The sequence below is a fragment of the Pelodiscus sinensis genome, chromosome 6, assembly GCF_052426305.1.
Source record: "Pelodiscus sinensis isolate ZL-2025 chromosome 6, ASM5242630v1, whole genome shotgun sequence".
NCBI lineage: Eukaryota > Metazoa > Chordata > Testudines > Trionychidae > Pelodiscus > Pelodiscus sinensis.
In genome coordinates this window covers 8,268,677-8,281,683 of record NC_143057.1, presented here as the reverse complement: position 1 = coordinate 8,281,683, position 13,007 = coordinate 8,268,677, and the positions used below count along the sequence as shown (strand labels likewise).

General features: G+C 43.1%; 1 long non-coding RNA gene across 2 annotated transcripts in view; it reads left to right on the top strand.

The window, feature by feature from the left end:
* Positions 1-13,007, top strand: part of LOC142829796 (uncharacterized) — a 293,243-nt gene that overhangs the window by 216,304 nt on the left and 63,932 nt on the right. For both annotated transcript variants that reach the window (XR_012904587.2, XR_016349839.1), the window contains exon 3: positions 4,566-4,625. This is a non-coding gene — a long non-coding RNA (uncharacterized LOC142829796). The remainder of the gene's footprint in view (positions 1-4,565; positions 4,626-13,007) is intronic.

Here is a 13,007-nt window from a genome sequence, read left to right as displayed (position 1 = left end):
GTTGTTAGCTAAGCCTCAGACCAGCCCTGTGCTACATGGGCTTATGTTTTAAGCCTTCATCTTACTACAGCTATTGTTTATGGAAGAATCTCAGACAAACTTAGGGTACCTCTACACATAGACTTAGTGTGAGGCAAAGTTGCATCTACATCACACCAGCTTGCCTGGTACTAAAGCTTGATTATGTTATTTTGATTGTGCCGCTGGGAAACATACAAACAAAAGGTCACCTGCCCCTTTAAGGGTGGCCATTTTGAACTCTGTTCTCCACGGCACACCTCTGACTGCCTTGTGGCAGACAGGTGTGCCATAGAACACAATTTAAGAAACACTGTTCTAAAGGGCTGTTTACTTAGTCTGGCATAGGTCTGAGCTTAGGTGTTCAGTCACTATAAAAATACTCAAAATGGACAGTGTAAAGCATCCGCACAGCCTCTGAAAACCAAATTCCTACTGTTTGACGCCTTGTGGTGGAAGTGTTCCCAATGAAAACTGGTGTCCCCAACCCGGTGCCCTCCGGGCAGGAAACTCATCTAGGAGAAAGAAAGCTCTGAATTAAACTGGAACGGGCAACAGAAGTATTCTTACTGAGCTCGGGAGAGACACCAGAAACTTGGTACATGCTCCTGAGAATGAAATTGATGAAGAAGGACAAAGGGGAAAGTGGTTTTCAGGTCTTGGGTCTTGCCTTCTGGAGATTTAGATCGCAGTGCTAGATGACAAGCTGGATGATTTTTTTTTTTTTTTTTTTTTTTTTTTGCAGGTTACCCTTAAAAGGGTAGGAGTAGTAACCAGTTTGAAAGAGTGGCTAGTTTGGCATAAACATTTGTTTGACCAGGGAACAGATGGAATGGATGGGGACCAGCATGAAAAAAGCTGATCAAGTAACCCAATTGCAGCTAGCTGTGAAAAGGGAAAGGAGAAAGATAAACGTGATCAACACATCAAGGCTTGTTCTTTCAGTAATCAACTACTTCTAAGTTAACAGGAGAAACAAATGAGATTGCCTTGCTATTGAAAGATCACCCTTCCCGATCTGATAGAATGTGAGTTAGTGAAAAATTCAGAAGCCAAAGAAAATGAAATAAATCAACAGTTGAGAAAACCATCCCATTTTCTACTATTTCAATCCATCTAATATTCTACCCATCTGGACTTGAGAAATTAACCTGTGTAATTCATAGACTGTTCTAACAGGGTTGATAACTTAACAGAACAGGGGTGAATATTGGGGTTTTCATCCCTTCTATTAGAAAAATAATGACTTTCCTGAAGTGAACTAGTGGGCTACCTGTAAACAACACTGTCAACTCCTTTGATAGCAATTCTTTCAGACTGGTCATTAGTAACAATTCCAGACACAGGATTAGACCTGTTCTATTGTAATATCATATAACTCTTTTAGATATATCAGGAGTAATTCTTACTCTGATCCATGGGCTTATATTCATGACTAGGAATATGTACAATGGGAGAATACACTCTCTAGTAATTGGATGGCCGAGCCAATGTTACAGATTTTTTGCAAGGAGGTTTGTAAATGGTTTAATCCTTATATAAATCTTCATCCATGGTCCTAGCCCATGGAGAGACTTTGAACGACAATTCTGTAGCATAATTTATATGAAATTTTGCCTGTATTTTCCCTTCCACTGGAGCATAACAATTGGAAATATTTTGAGAGGTCTACAAAATAAGATTAATCTGAGTAGCATTCAACATGACCAGTGAACTCAGCTCACAAATCACAAGTACCTGAAAACAGCTGTGTTTGTTTCTCACTGTAGAATGTATCTGCAGCCTTTTGCAAAATGAATCAAGAAAACAAATTATTTATGAGTACGCAAAGCAATTGAAATAGATCCCGCCACTTTTAATTTCAGTGAAGGGGAGCAAACTAAGTCACAGGACACATTGAATGTTACCGGTCCATCAATCAACTCATTTAAATTCAGCTGTAAAATGCCTTTTTGCTGTATGTGTGTGTTGTGTTTAAATATGTTATTTGATCTTCCAAAAATCCAAGTGGCCCATTTTTATCATACTGATCCACAGTGAGAATCATTTCAGAAGGAGAGGGAGGAGGAGAGGAGTAAGGAGTCATGATAGAGTTAAGCATATTAAGGAAACTATATAATCATTTGCACTTCTATCGGGCTTTTTCTCCAGGAAATTATAGGGGTTTTTTCATACAGGAAATGAAAGCACTTTTCAAAAACAGTTCAATCTGTACTTAGGTTCATTACCAATAGCCTTAAGTGACCTCTTTAAAATATGGATGAGGTTAGTAGTAAACTGCTGTTTGACCTTCCGTTAAAAATAACCTCTACTAGGTCATCAATTTGATGGGCTTCTTTCATTAATAAAGTGAAACCTAAGTGACATGCATTGTCTTGTTGAGCTAACAAAACGTTGACATTAGGTGGGCTAGTTCTAGGAAGGATTGCCCCATAGGATATATTTCCTAGTGTTTTGTCTGGTGAAGTTAAAGGGTTTCCAGTGGAAACGGCTACATCTCTATCACTATTCTTGTGTTGGGGCATTCTCCACCCCTTTCTTGGGTGGTCTGTTACCATATTTGCAGCTTCTCAGACTCCATGGGATTTTACCATCAAAGAGATGGTGTTAGTTTTGACAGGTACTACCAACCTGATATCTGGCACCAGTGTGTGTCCTCGTAGGATGAATGAGGCAGTTTCAAAGTCTAGCTGAGGGCAAAAACCTGATTGCATTCCATTCCTTAAATAGACTTTCCCCCAGGGTGCGAACCATTTGTTCAGTCTCTCCGTCCCTATAGTAAAGTACTAGATTCAAGATGGACTCCAGTACTAGGTGGCATGGTGACATGTTGTTCTAGGACCAACCAAAGTTTGGGCTCTCAGCAAAAATAAATCCATTCATGGGTCATTGGACTGACTGTTGAGCCATTACATTTGTAAAGTATCAGTGGTGGTCCTCATTAACAGATTTATAATTAAATTCAGATCCACGTTTCATGTTTCTAACTTTATATATAAGAAGGGAACATGCACACAAAATATACAGAGTCGGCAGGTAGTAACTTTAAAACGGATATGCTACATGACTCATTTTGCAGGAAGTGTCTTCAAGTTTTGCATATTCGTAAGCCAATTTTCAAAAAGCATGGGAAGGGGGGGGGGCGTGACCATAGCTATGTCAGTTCGTATTAGCTGAGGATCTGGCTCCTAGATATGATGTTGTCAGTAATGTAAGAAAAAAATGATAGACTGTATAGTATATTATGTACTGCCTCTCCTTCTAAAGCCTTGAATCCATTTTGCCCAATGTTCCTTTTTCATCTGGGTTTTTCAAAGGTACCCAATTCCAAAGAGCCTTCTTTAAAGCCAGACTTCAGGCATAGAAAACTTTCCGTTCACTGAATTTCCTCCCAATCTTCCTCTCTTTCACATGGAAGTAGATTGTTCATTAAATGTTTTGCTGATGGTGCCGGATTTATGCACAAGCTAAGTAATCTACATCTTAAGACTTCTGGTTATGAGGGACCTCTAAATACAACTTAAAAACTGGCATTTTTTTGTATCTTCCCCCATATACTGGTACGTATGCAAATATGAAACTTAAGTATTTCTATTTTCATTGTCCTGTCTGTAAGAATGATACACATTTTTGGTAATGCTATGGGGCCTCTTAGACTTAATATAGTTTAGTGCCTCGGCAAGTTTTAACCCAGCCCTGCCTGGTAGGATGTATTGTTTGGCCTGTTATTAGAAGCATATTAGAAAGTTGATTTTAGTCTAGCAGCCAAAATTCCTTTTTACAAGCCTTGTGTAAAGTGGAATTCTGACCTGAGCATGGCCCTTTCCTACCGACTACTTGGGTGTTTTTATTTTCATCTCTCTTTGCTGTGTTTTTCACTGCACCGGAGAGCCAATGAAGGTGGCCTGAAAAATTGTCAGCATAGTTGTTGCCAAATTGCCGCTCAAGTCCTAGTCTTCCTAATCCTCGCTCCATGGCACCTAAGTAGCTTATTGAAGCTACTCTGTGAAGTGAACAGATGAAAAAAGTGTATTGTGGTTCCTGAGGGAGTTTCCCCACAGAGCAGGACAGAAGAGGTGGTGACTAATAGCAAAGACCGAAATAGATCTGTGCAAAGAATGGATTGTTTGACTCACTGGCAATGTAAAAAAAGCGGACAAAATAATTCTTTTAGGACTGGGGGTGAGACTGGAGCAGAACGTGGCTGGGTGTCACTTTTTCCTCACCCCGTTTGGGGGCTGCCCTCTGCCCTACTATGCCTCCCTCAACATTTCTCCAACTTCTGAGATCGCAATATCAGCATGATCTTTACCCATCACCATAAGATAATTATAAACCAATGTACCAATGCTGTGCTGTACTCAGTTTTTTTTAATTGCCTGCTACCAGTCAGCAGGCAGATCTGGTGCAATATACCCTATTCTGTAATTTTCTTCTTGCTGTTGTATGACTCTCAAGATAGGGCATTTCTCTCGCCTCTTCTTCTGTAGAACACTCAATGTTAATGAGTTTTAATGATTCCTTTTCTTTCTGATTTCCATCTGCAGCCCTGCACAGACTGGGGATTTCAGTGTTTACAGAACTGCCCATCCCATCCGTCCCCCAAGGTAAGAGGAAAGACATTTTATTGTTCTCCTACCAGGGGTTGTAATAGTTGTGAAAATCCACAGGGCATGTGCCTGCCTCAGCATGGAACTTCCAGGGAGAAACTATTCAATTTGCTGTGCATCCCATTAAAATCCAGTTTGGAGGGGAAAAAGAAAAAAGGAACTGTCTACTGTGATGTCACGTGGCTGGTTATCTGGCTGCATCAACCCTTCTGTAGTGTCCCTTGTGAAAGGTTAAGCAAATTAACTCTAAATAGAAAAAAGTGAAATAACTATAAAAGTGTGTTTAACTGTATATCACCATTGCTTCCCCCTCACGGGCCTAGTAAGGGCTTCATTGCCAATGAAAAGTGCTCAAGTTGCGGTATTCCAGCCTGTCTAGCCCTGGATGACTCTCCTCATTGTGGTGTATTTCAGCGGAATCATTTATAAGTTAGACTGTGTCGTTTTCCGTCTTGGCTGAGCAGGGGAGCATAGGGTATGAGACCCTCCACCAACATCCCTTACTCAGCCTATCTAGATCTGGGATCTAGGTCTGGTGTGGCACCTCTGATATTCAGGTACTGCTGAAGTGTGAGACATCCAAAGGACCAGTTGCTCTGGGGTCCAGTGATTCAAAGGAGCCCGGGGCTCCCAGCCACAGTAGAGGCAGCAGTGGTGGCCAGAGCTCCAGGCCCTTGAAATCACAACCAGAGCACCACCCTGTTTACTCTACACAGCTCTGAGGGTTGGGGAGAGCACACAGCACTCTAGGTGGCTCGGAGGATTGGCTGCCTGCAGCCCCGCCCGCTTTCTGAGGCCCCGCCCCTTCCAGGAGTGCAGAGTTGCCCCCCACACGTTGCCCAGGGGCCTGTGCAGGTTGTTGGCTCTCTTTAGTGTGAGCAAATGGACAGAGGAGTCAGGAGTGAGAAGGAGACGTGGCTCTGCACTCGCCCCATATGCCAACAGGTACAACTGTCCGTTCATGAGAGGGGAAATAAGCTACTTACTTGCCTTAAGCGGGGGGTCAGAGAGAAGGAAGAAGCTGAGATTCTGAGTTGCTTCCTAGGTGTGTCCTCAGGACAGCTCCAAAGGCACATTAGGAAATTAGTTTGGCTTAGACAACATCTTCACAGATACCACAGTGGTGCAGCTGCAGTGGTTTAAGGGTAGACAAGTCCTCAGCCTAGTCCAGGGGTGGGGAACCTAAGGCCCGGGGGCAGATTGTGGTCCCCAGCTTACCCAGATCTGGCACTTTTGGCTCAGAGCTCCCCTGAAGCATTGGGTAGCCCAGCGCTGGTGCTCCAAATACTACTCTGCGCCCCTCCCCTCCCATGGGGTTGGAGCACAAAAAATCTACTGCTTGGCCCCCCCACCCCCACCCCCGGCTCTGGTGTGTGAGGGGAATGTAAGGAGTGTCTTTCTCTTTCTCAATCAGGGGTCACATCAGTGAGGTTTTGTTCTTTTTTTTTTTTGCTTCTCGCTTGTTTGTGGCCCCTGCCCCCATCTCATTTTTTTTTCTGTGGGTCAGTAGCCCCTGACCCCCCCCTCCCCCCCAAAAGATTCCCCACCTATGGTCTAGCAATGAAAGTTGGAAGGGGAAGAGTCCTGTAGAAGGTTCCATTGAAATGAGTAGCATAGTAGGATGCTGATAGTAGATTTATGAGCACAGCAGATACAGTTAATGCAAAATGGTGTTTAACTGTTATCCAACTTCTATGTCAAATCTGTAAATAGTTTTTTGAAATGACAGCACAGCTGTTGTCCATTGGCTATAGCCTAAGAGTCATAAAAAATGTGTAAAGGATAGAGGCTTTCCTTAAAATAAATACATAATAAACTAGTGTTTCAGAATGATGAGAACCCCATCTATAGAACACAATCAAACAGTGCTTAGTTGATTAAAATGACTCCCAACATTATAAACAATAGAAATTGGGATGTTCAATTAGGCCTAAGGGTTAGGTTACTGTGCTTACTGGGAATTTGGCATCAAATTCTTTGAGGCCTATTGGAAAATTCCAGTCAGAATGTGTATGTGTGCTATCATCTTCTGTATCAAAGTTTGGAAAGGCTGGGGGGGAATGAGTGTGTGTGCGTTAGTGTGGATAATTGTAGAATATAATTAAAGCAAGAGCAAGCTGAAAGGATGCACTGAATACAATCAAAATACAGTGCACATACTTTGGGCCCAGTGGTGTTTTCCTTTCCAAGCAAAGTGTTGTACTTATTTCTCATTTTGTAGGGCTAAGGGGATAGGAGATTTTTGGTTGTGCGCACTTTTCCACAATACATTTTGTTTCAAGTTCCATGATAAGGACCTGATCACCTGGCTTCACTGGATGTAACTCATCAGCTCTGTAACTTTGATGGAGCTGTGTCCATTGATAAGAGCTGTGGATCTTGCCCTGCTATGTTTGTTTATGGAGAAAAGGGTGGAGCCAGTAACCAGACAGGGTTCATCTACATAGCAAGCAGCGAGACAGAGAGCATATCCACATTAGCCACCGGATCAATGGGCAGCAATCAATCCAGGTGGTCAATTTATCATATCTAGTATAGACGTGATCAATCAACCATCAAGCGCTTTCCCATCGACTCCAGTGCTCCAACAGAATGAGAAACATAGGCGATGGAAAAGTGTCTGCCACCACTCACCACCGTGAAAACACTGCGGTAAGTAGATCTAAGGACGTCAACTTCAGCTACATTAGTCACATCACTAAAGTTGCATAACTTAGATTGACACTCCATGGTAGTATAGACTCGGCCTTGGAGCCTGAGACTCCAGTTCACACTACAGCACTAAATTCAGACATTCTGGGTTAGGCTTGCAAGCTGATCCCATCTCTAGGCTTCAAACCCTCAATGGCTCCAGGGCTCTGAGGATGCATCTACACAGCAGGGCTTAACTCGAAATAAGCAATGCAAATTGAGCTACATCAATTGTGTAGCTTATTTTAAAGTAGCTTATTTCAAAATTTGGAGCATCTACATAGCACTTATTTCGAAATAGAGCATTTCCTCCGACTTCCCTTACTCCTCATACAATGAGGGTTACAGGAGTTTCAGTAAGAAGTCCTCCAGCTTGACAGTATTTCGACATTATTTTGAAATAACTACCTGCTGTGTAGATGTGGACTAAGTTATTTCAAAATAACTAGCATTATTTTGAAAAAATGTTGCTGTGTGGACGTACCCTGAGACTCAAGGTTGCACTGGCTGTGTAGTTTAACCGACAGAGATTTTTGGTATCACATCAGCCCAACAAGTTCTAGAGTCATGGGCCTTGACATGCTAAAGCTGCTGAGCAAATGACCTCTCAGAAGCTTGTGTCCTGAACTACTGGGTGCACTTGAATTGCTTTGCATTTGGGTACTGCAGCAACTGGGTTATATTTACTTGAGTGAAGACTGTGCCCTTCATAAGTAAGGCTGCACCCTCACAAGTTGCACTGGTTTCAGTTAATTATTTGAATTGATTTAGTTGAGAAGGTATAAACCCTGTATCTTTGTTTTTATTAATTATTAGTAATAGTATGTCAGCTCAAGAGTGACTTAGTTCAATTCAAACACTGTCCTAATCAATTTAAGCTAAAATGGTACAAACACTAGAGATCAGAAACTCAGAATGCTGCGGTCGGGATAAATGTCACAGGATCTTTATAGCCCCTTTCTAGAAACTCTTACCTCCTTACTTTCTGCTCTTCATCACAAACAGTGGCTCTAAATGTTCACAACAAACACTGCCTAAATGAGATTGATATTGTGTTTAGAGGGTCTGTGTCACCTTTTTCGCCTGCTTAATGGAATCCATTTTAAATGCAGCTTAAGGTCAGAGCTTCATGTGTAAACCAGCCCTCAGGCTTAATTAATGTAAAGAGGCCAAATTCTGCTCTTTGCTAGTCTAGTCTACGCTGCTATGAATCCAGAGTAACTATACTGACCATGGTGGAAACAATGCAGATATATGCTGTATAATTGAGAGCAAATGCTGTCCTAGGTATTTTAAATTGATGTTCAGATCAGGTAGGATTATAAGAAGATGCAAGTTATTCCCAGTTTGTTGGTATGTACGTTTTTTTAGGCTCCCTTAGAAATGGATGGTGTCTGACCATTTCGCAAGTTTCAGATCTCTCTGTATCCATGCATTTCTAGTGTGTCCATTATTGTATTATTTCAGTGCTTAATACAAGACTCAGGGTTACAATTATAGATGTCCAAAAGTATTGTTAAAATGGGAAATTATGCCAGAACATATTTAATTGGAGAATAGGTTGTGTGTTCCCATGTGTTTGTATTGCTATAACAGGGTTCAGAAAAGAGCTAGATAAATTCATGGAAGATCGGTCCACCAAGGGCTATTTGCCAGGATGGGCAGTGATAGTGTGAATAGCCCAGTGATGAGTGGACCGCATGAGTGGTACTCCTTCATTTCAGTGGGACACAGCAACATGAGGCCCAGTGGGGCCCCCCCTGCAGCCCACAGACACCCTACCTCCACCTGAGCCTTTCATGCACTAGGACCCCGCGATTCCTCCACCCAGCACTTTTGGAGCATCACAAAATGCCTGATTTGCACTCCTGCCCATCACTCCAAGAGCTTGAACAGCTGCAAACAGCTGACTCCTAGTGTTCCAACTCAGGGAGGGAGGCGGAGGAGGAATGGAGGCAGGGCACAAATCAGCAGATTCATGGTGCTTCTTCACACAGCGTGTAGTCAACCTGTGGAACTCCTTGCCAGAGGAGGCTGTGAAGGCTAGAACTATAACAGAGTTTAAAGAGAAGCTAGATAATTTCATGGAGGTTCGGTCCATAAAAGACTATTAGCCAGGGGATAGAATTGGTGTCCCTGGCCTCTGTTTGTCAGAGGCTGGAGAGGGATGGCAGGAGACAAATTGCTTGATCATTGTCTTCAGTCCACCCTCTCTGGGGCACCTGGTGCTGGCCACTGTCAGAAGATAGGATACTGGGCTAGATGGTACTTTGGTTTGACCCAGTACGACCATTCTTATGTTCGTATGGTGCTCCAAAACTTCTGGGAGGGAGGAGGAATAGGACGTGCGAGACTCCAGTGCATGAGAGGAGTGTGGGCCAGGGGGAATCTGCTAAAGATTTGGAATATATTTGTTCTATCTGAAATGTAAGTCTGCTTTTGGTTGGAGGAAGCTGTTTTCTGATAAGGGGGTACTCTGTAACTTTTACCCCCCTTTCTGGGAGGAGGGGCAAGATGCAAAATAAAACACCAGGCCAGATCAATATTCTCCGTCTGGGCGATGAAGAATTAAGTTTCCTTAAGTAATTTGAAACATTTATGCCAGAGTAAATCTCTCTAACTCCATTCAAATCAACGACTATATTTGCCTTATGCACAGAGCTAAAAAAGTGGTTTTCATCCTTTCATCCAATCCAGCCTGGCCCTATAGAAGCCAAACATTTTGGGAGCAAAGCAGAGCAGAGGCTGAATGCCAAGGGCTGGCCTGTGATGAGAGTGACTTGGTAAGCAGGGACCCTTGCCTCTGGGGAAATCCCAGGGCAACAAAGGGGGGCTCCATGAGTCTCTGAGGCACTCAAGTAACTGGCAAAAAGTGCAGAACCCCTAGGGAGCTACCAAGGGACTTTGTCACAGTATATAGAACTTAAAGGTGCTTTGAGCATATTGCTTCATGTAACCACCTATCTTCACGTCTTAACCTGTTTTGGTGTATGTGCCATTCTTGTGTGTAAAATTAGACATAGGGGGTAGGGAATACTTCATGAGCTTAAGTGTGTGAATGAAAGTCATGAAGGGAGGCCTCAGAGTCTGGGCAGTCCTATGCAAATAGCCTTTTATCCTTACAACTTAGCAGTGGTTGGCAGGGAGCAGGCAGGTGACTCCCCATGCAATAAGGGAAGTCTCTAAAAAGAATAGGAAGGTTGGAGTCTTTGGGCTGGCTGGACACACCCGAGTGGGGTGAACCAGAGACCCCAGGGGAAATGGAAATGTCCCTGGTTTTGGAGGTGCAGCTGGAACAAAAAGCCATTTTAGGGTGAGTTGGTAGTGAGTATGTACTGAGGATTTCAGTGTTAGAATTAGCGAGCGTGTTTGTTACTTTTGGTTTGTAATCTACTTTGCTCTGCCTGTTCTCACAGATACCCACTTAAATCCTACTGCTTGTACTCAGAACATAAAAAAAAGGTGTTTTATTATCAGGCCCAGTGTAAATAATTGTTACAAGGAGGGGCAGCCAGTGGGTACATTCCTCCTTGTATAAGCGACAAGGGTGGTTACCCAAGTAATTCATTGGAGGGTTTGATCCTGTATGGGACTAGTATCCTCGGAAGCTGGGACCAAATCTGCACTCTCCTTGGACCTGTAGAGGTTCAGTGTTTTTGTGGGGGTGGGGAGGAAAGCCTTCTCTAGGGGAGACCAGGGAGCTGGCCTAGCAGGACTGGGCAGCGAGAAGCCCCAGAGAGGAAAAAGGCGAGTGGCTTCTGTGCTTCTGAGACCGCACCCTGTCGCAAAAGTCATTTGTAGCAAGAAGAAAGCGCAGAGAGAGAAGCAAATGTTTGTTGTTGAGCTGGTTTGTGACGACTCCAGTGACTGTATTTTAAAATGTTTGCCTGGTGGATAGTTTCAGTATAAATACTAGAGATGGCTTGAAGAGGAAGAAAAGTTCATAATGTTGATGCAAAATGGCCTCCACTCTGCCTTCAGCAGTGGGTGTTGTTGGGGCATGTAGGAGATGAATCTTTTAGGTGTATACGTCCCAAGAATCGCATGGCGGGGGGAGGAGGGGCAGAAGACTTGGAAGCCTTAAATGCAGGTTAAAGCATCTTATCCCAGAGAAATAGTGTTTGAAGAGCATTTGTGCCCTCCGCTGAGTGGCTCTGTAGTCCGACATCTCCCACCCCCACCATAGAGAACCATATTGTGTGCGCTTGTGTCTAAAATGCTGTTGTCCTTCTTTGACCTGTCCAGCTAGTCAGAGTTCAGGACATTGGGCATGTTCCAGTTGGAAGTAGAAACTGGTGGTGGCTTATAAATAAACAAGCTGACCCCAAAGATAAATCCCAGGAATGTACAAATCCTGTGTATCTGAAGGTACAAAAAATAAAAGGCTTTCAGCCCCTCCTTTCCCTGCCCCTCCCCCATCCGCACCCAAGCCTCTTTAGCCAAACCGGACCCAAAAGCTCTCTGTCTAGCTTTTCCCAAAAACTGGTATGAATATCAAAATATATGTGGGGTTTTTTGTCCTTCCATCTCTGTTTGTGTGTGACCTCTCTTCTGACATAAATCTATTCAAAACAATAGGTGGGGTGCAGACCTATTTTTTGACTGGGGAGCTTATACTTAATGTTACTAGAAGAGTGAGGTGACATCTTTATTGAACTCCAAACATTGCAAGGTTTTACCCAGCTCATAACAATATGTTGGATGAACAAAAAACTGTACGTAGCATTGAGATTCCCACACGTTAATGGAAAATATTATACAAGCTGTTTTTCACAATTCAACCTATGACTCACGGATCCATTGGGGATCTAGTGGGGCATCGGCATCTTTGGACATTTTTCTAATCACTCTGTATTGAGAAATTGAAAATATGATTACTATGCTTGTCTTTGACACATGCTGTATGCCAGTTCAGTCCATTGGTCCTCATGGAGTCCAAATTCCTGTGTGAGCTCATGACCTTTTTAAAAGAACTGCTAGTGCGGATGCTTCGAATGCTGTTAAGATTCGCAAGATGGCAAGTGACTGCTCATTCCAGAAGCCAGCATGAAAAATGTATATATTAGAGTCTAAATGTTAAGGACTGAAACTGCATGGGAAAAAATCTCATTAATTTCCTCCAGTCTATGTAATGAAATATTTCAAGCAGTATAATCTTCAAATGCCCATGTGAACCCATGTTATCTAAATACATGCAGTCTAACTTAGTTCTGTAGTCAGGCTTTTTATTGTGGGACAACTGGACTTCACTTGCATGTGAGTGAAACATGTGAAAATTCAGTTGCTCAGAGGCCTTGCTTTGTAGGGATTTCTTTCAGACCATTTCCTCTTAGGCTATGTCAACACTGGCAGCTTCTTGCGCAAGAACAGCCCTTCTTGCGCAAAAACTTGCCTGCTGTCTACACTGCATGCACGTTCTTGTGCAATAAATTTACAGTCTAGCATTTTAAACAGAGCTTCTTCCGGAAGAGTTATTCCTCTCCCCACGAGGAATAAGCCCTCTTGCGCAAGAGCTCTTCCACAAAAGGGCAGTGTAGACAGGCAACATGAATTTCTTGCACAAGAAGATGGTTAAAATGGCCATCAGAGCTTTCTTGTGCAAGGGAGTGTCCACACTCCCATGGATGCTCTTGCGCAAAAGCACATCTCTTGTGCAAAAGCACATGGCAGCATAGACATGCTCATGTG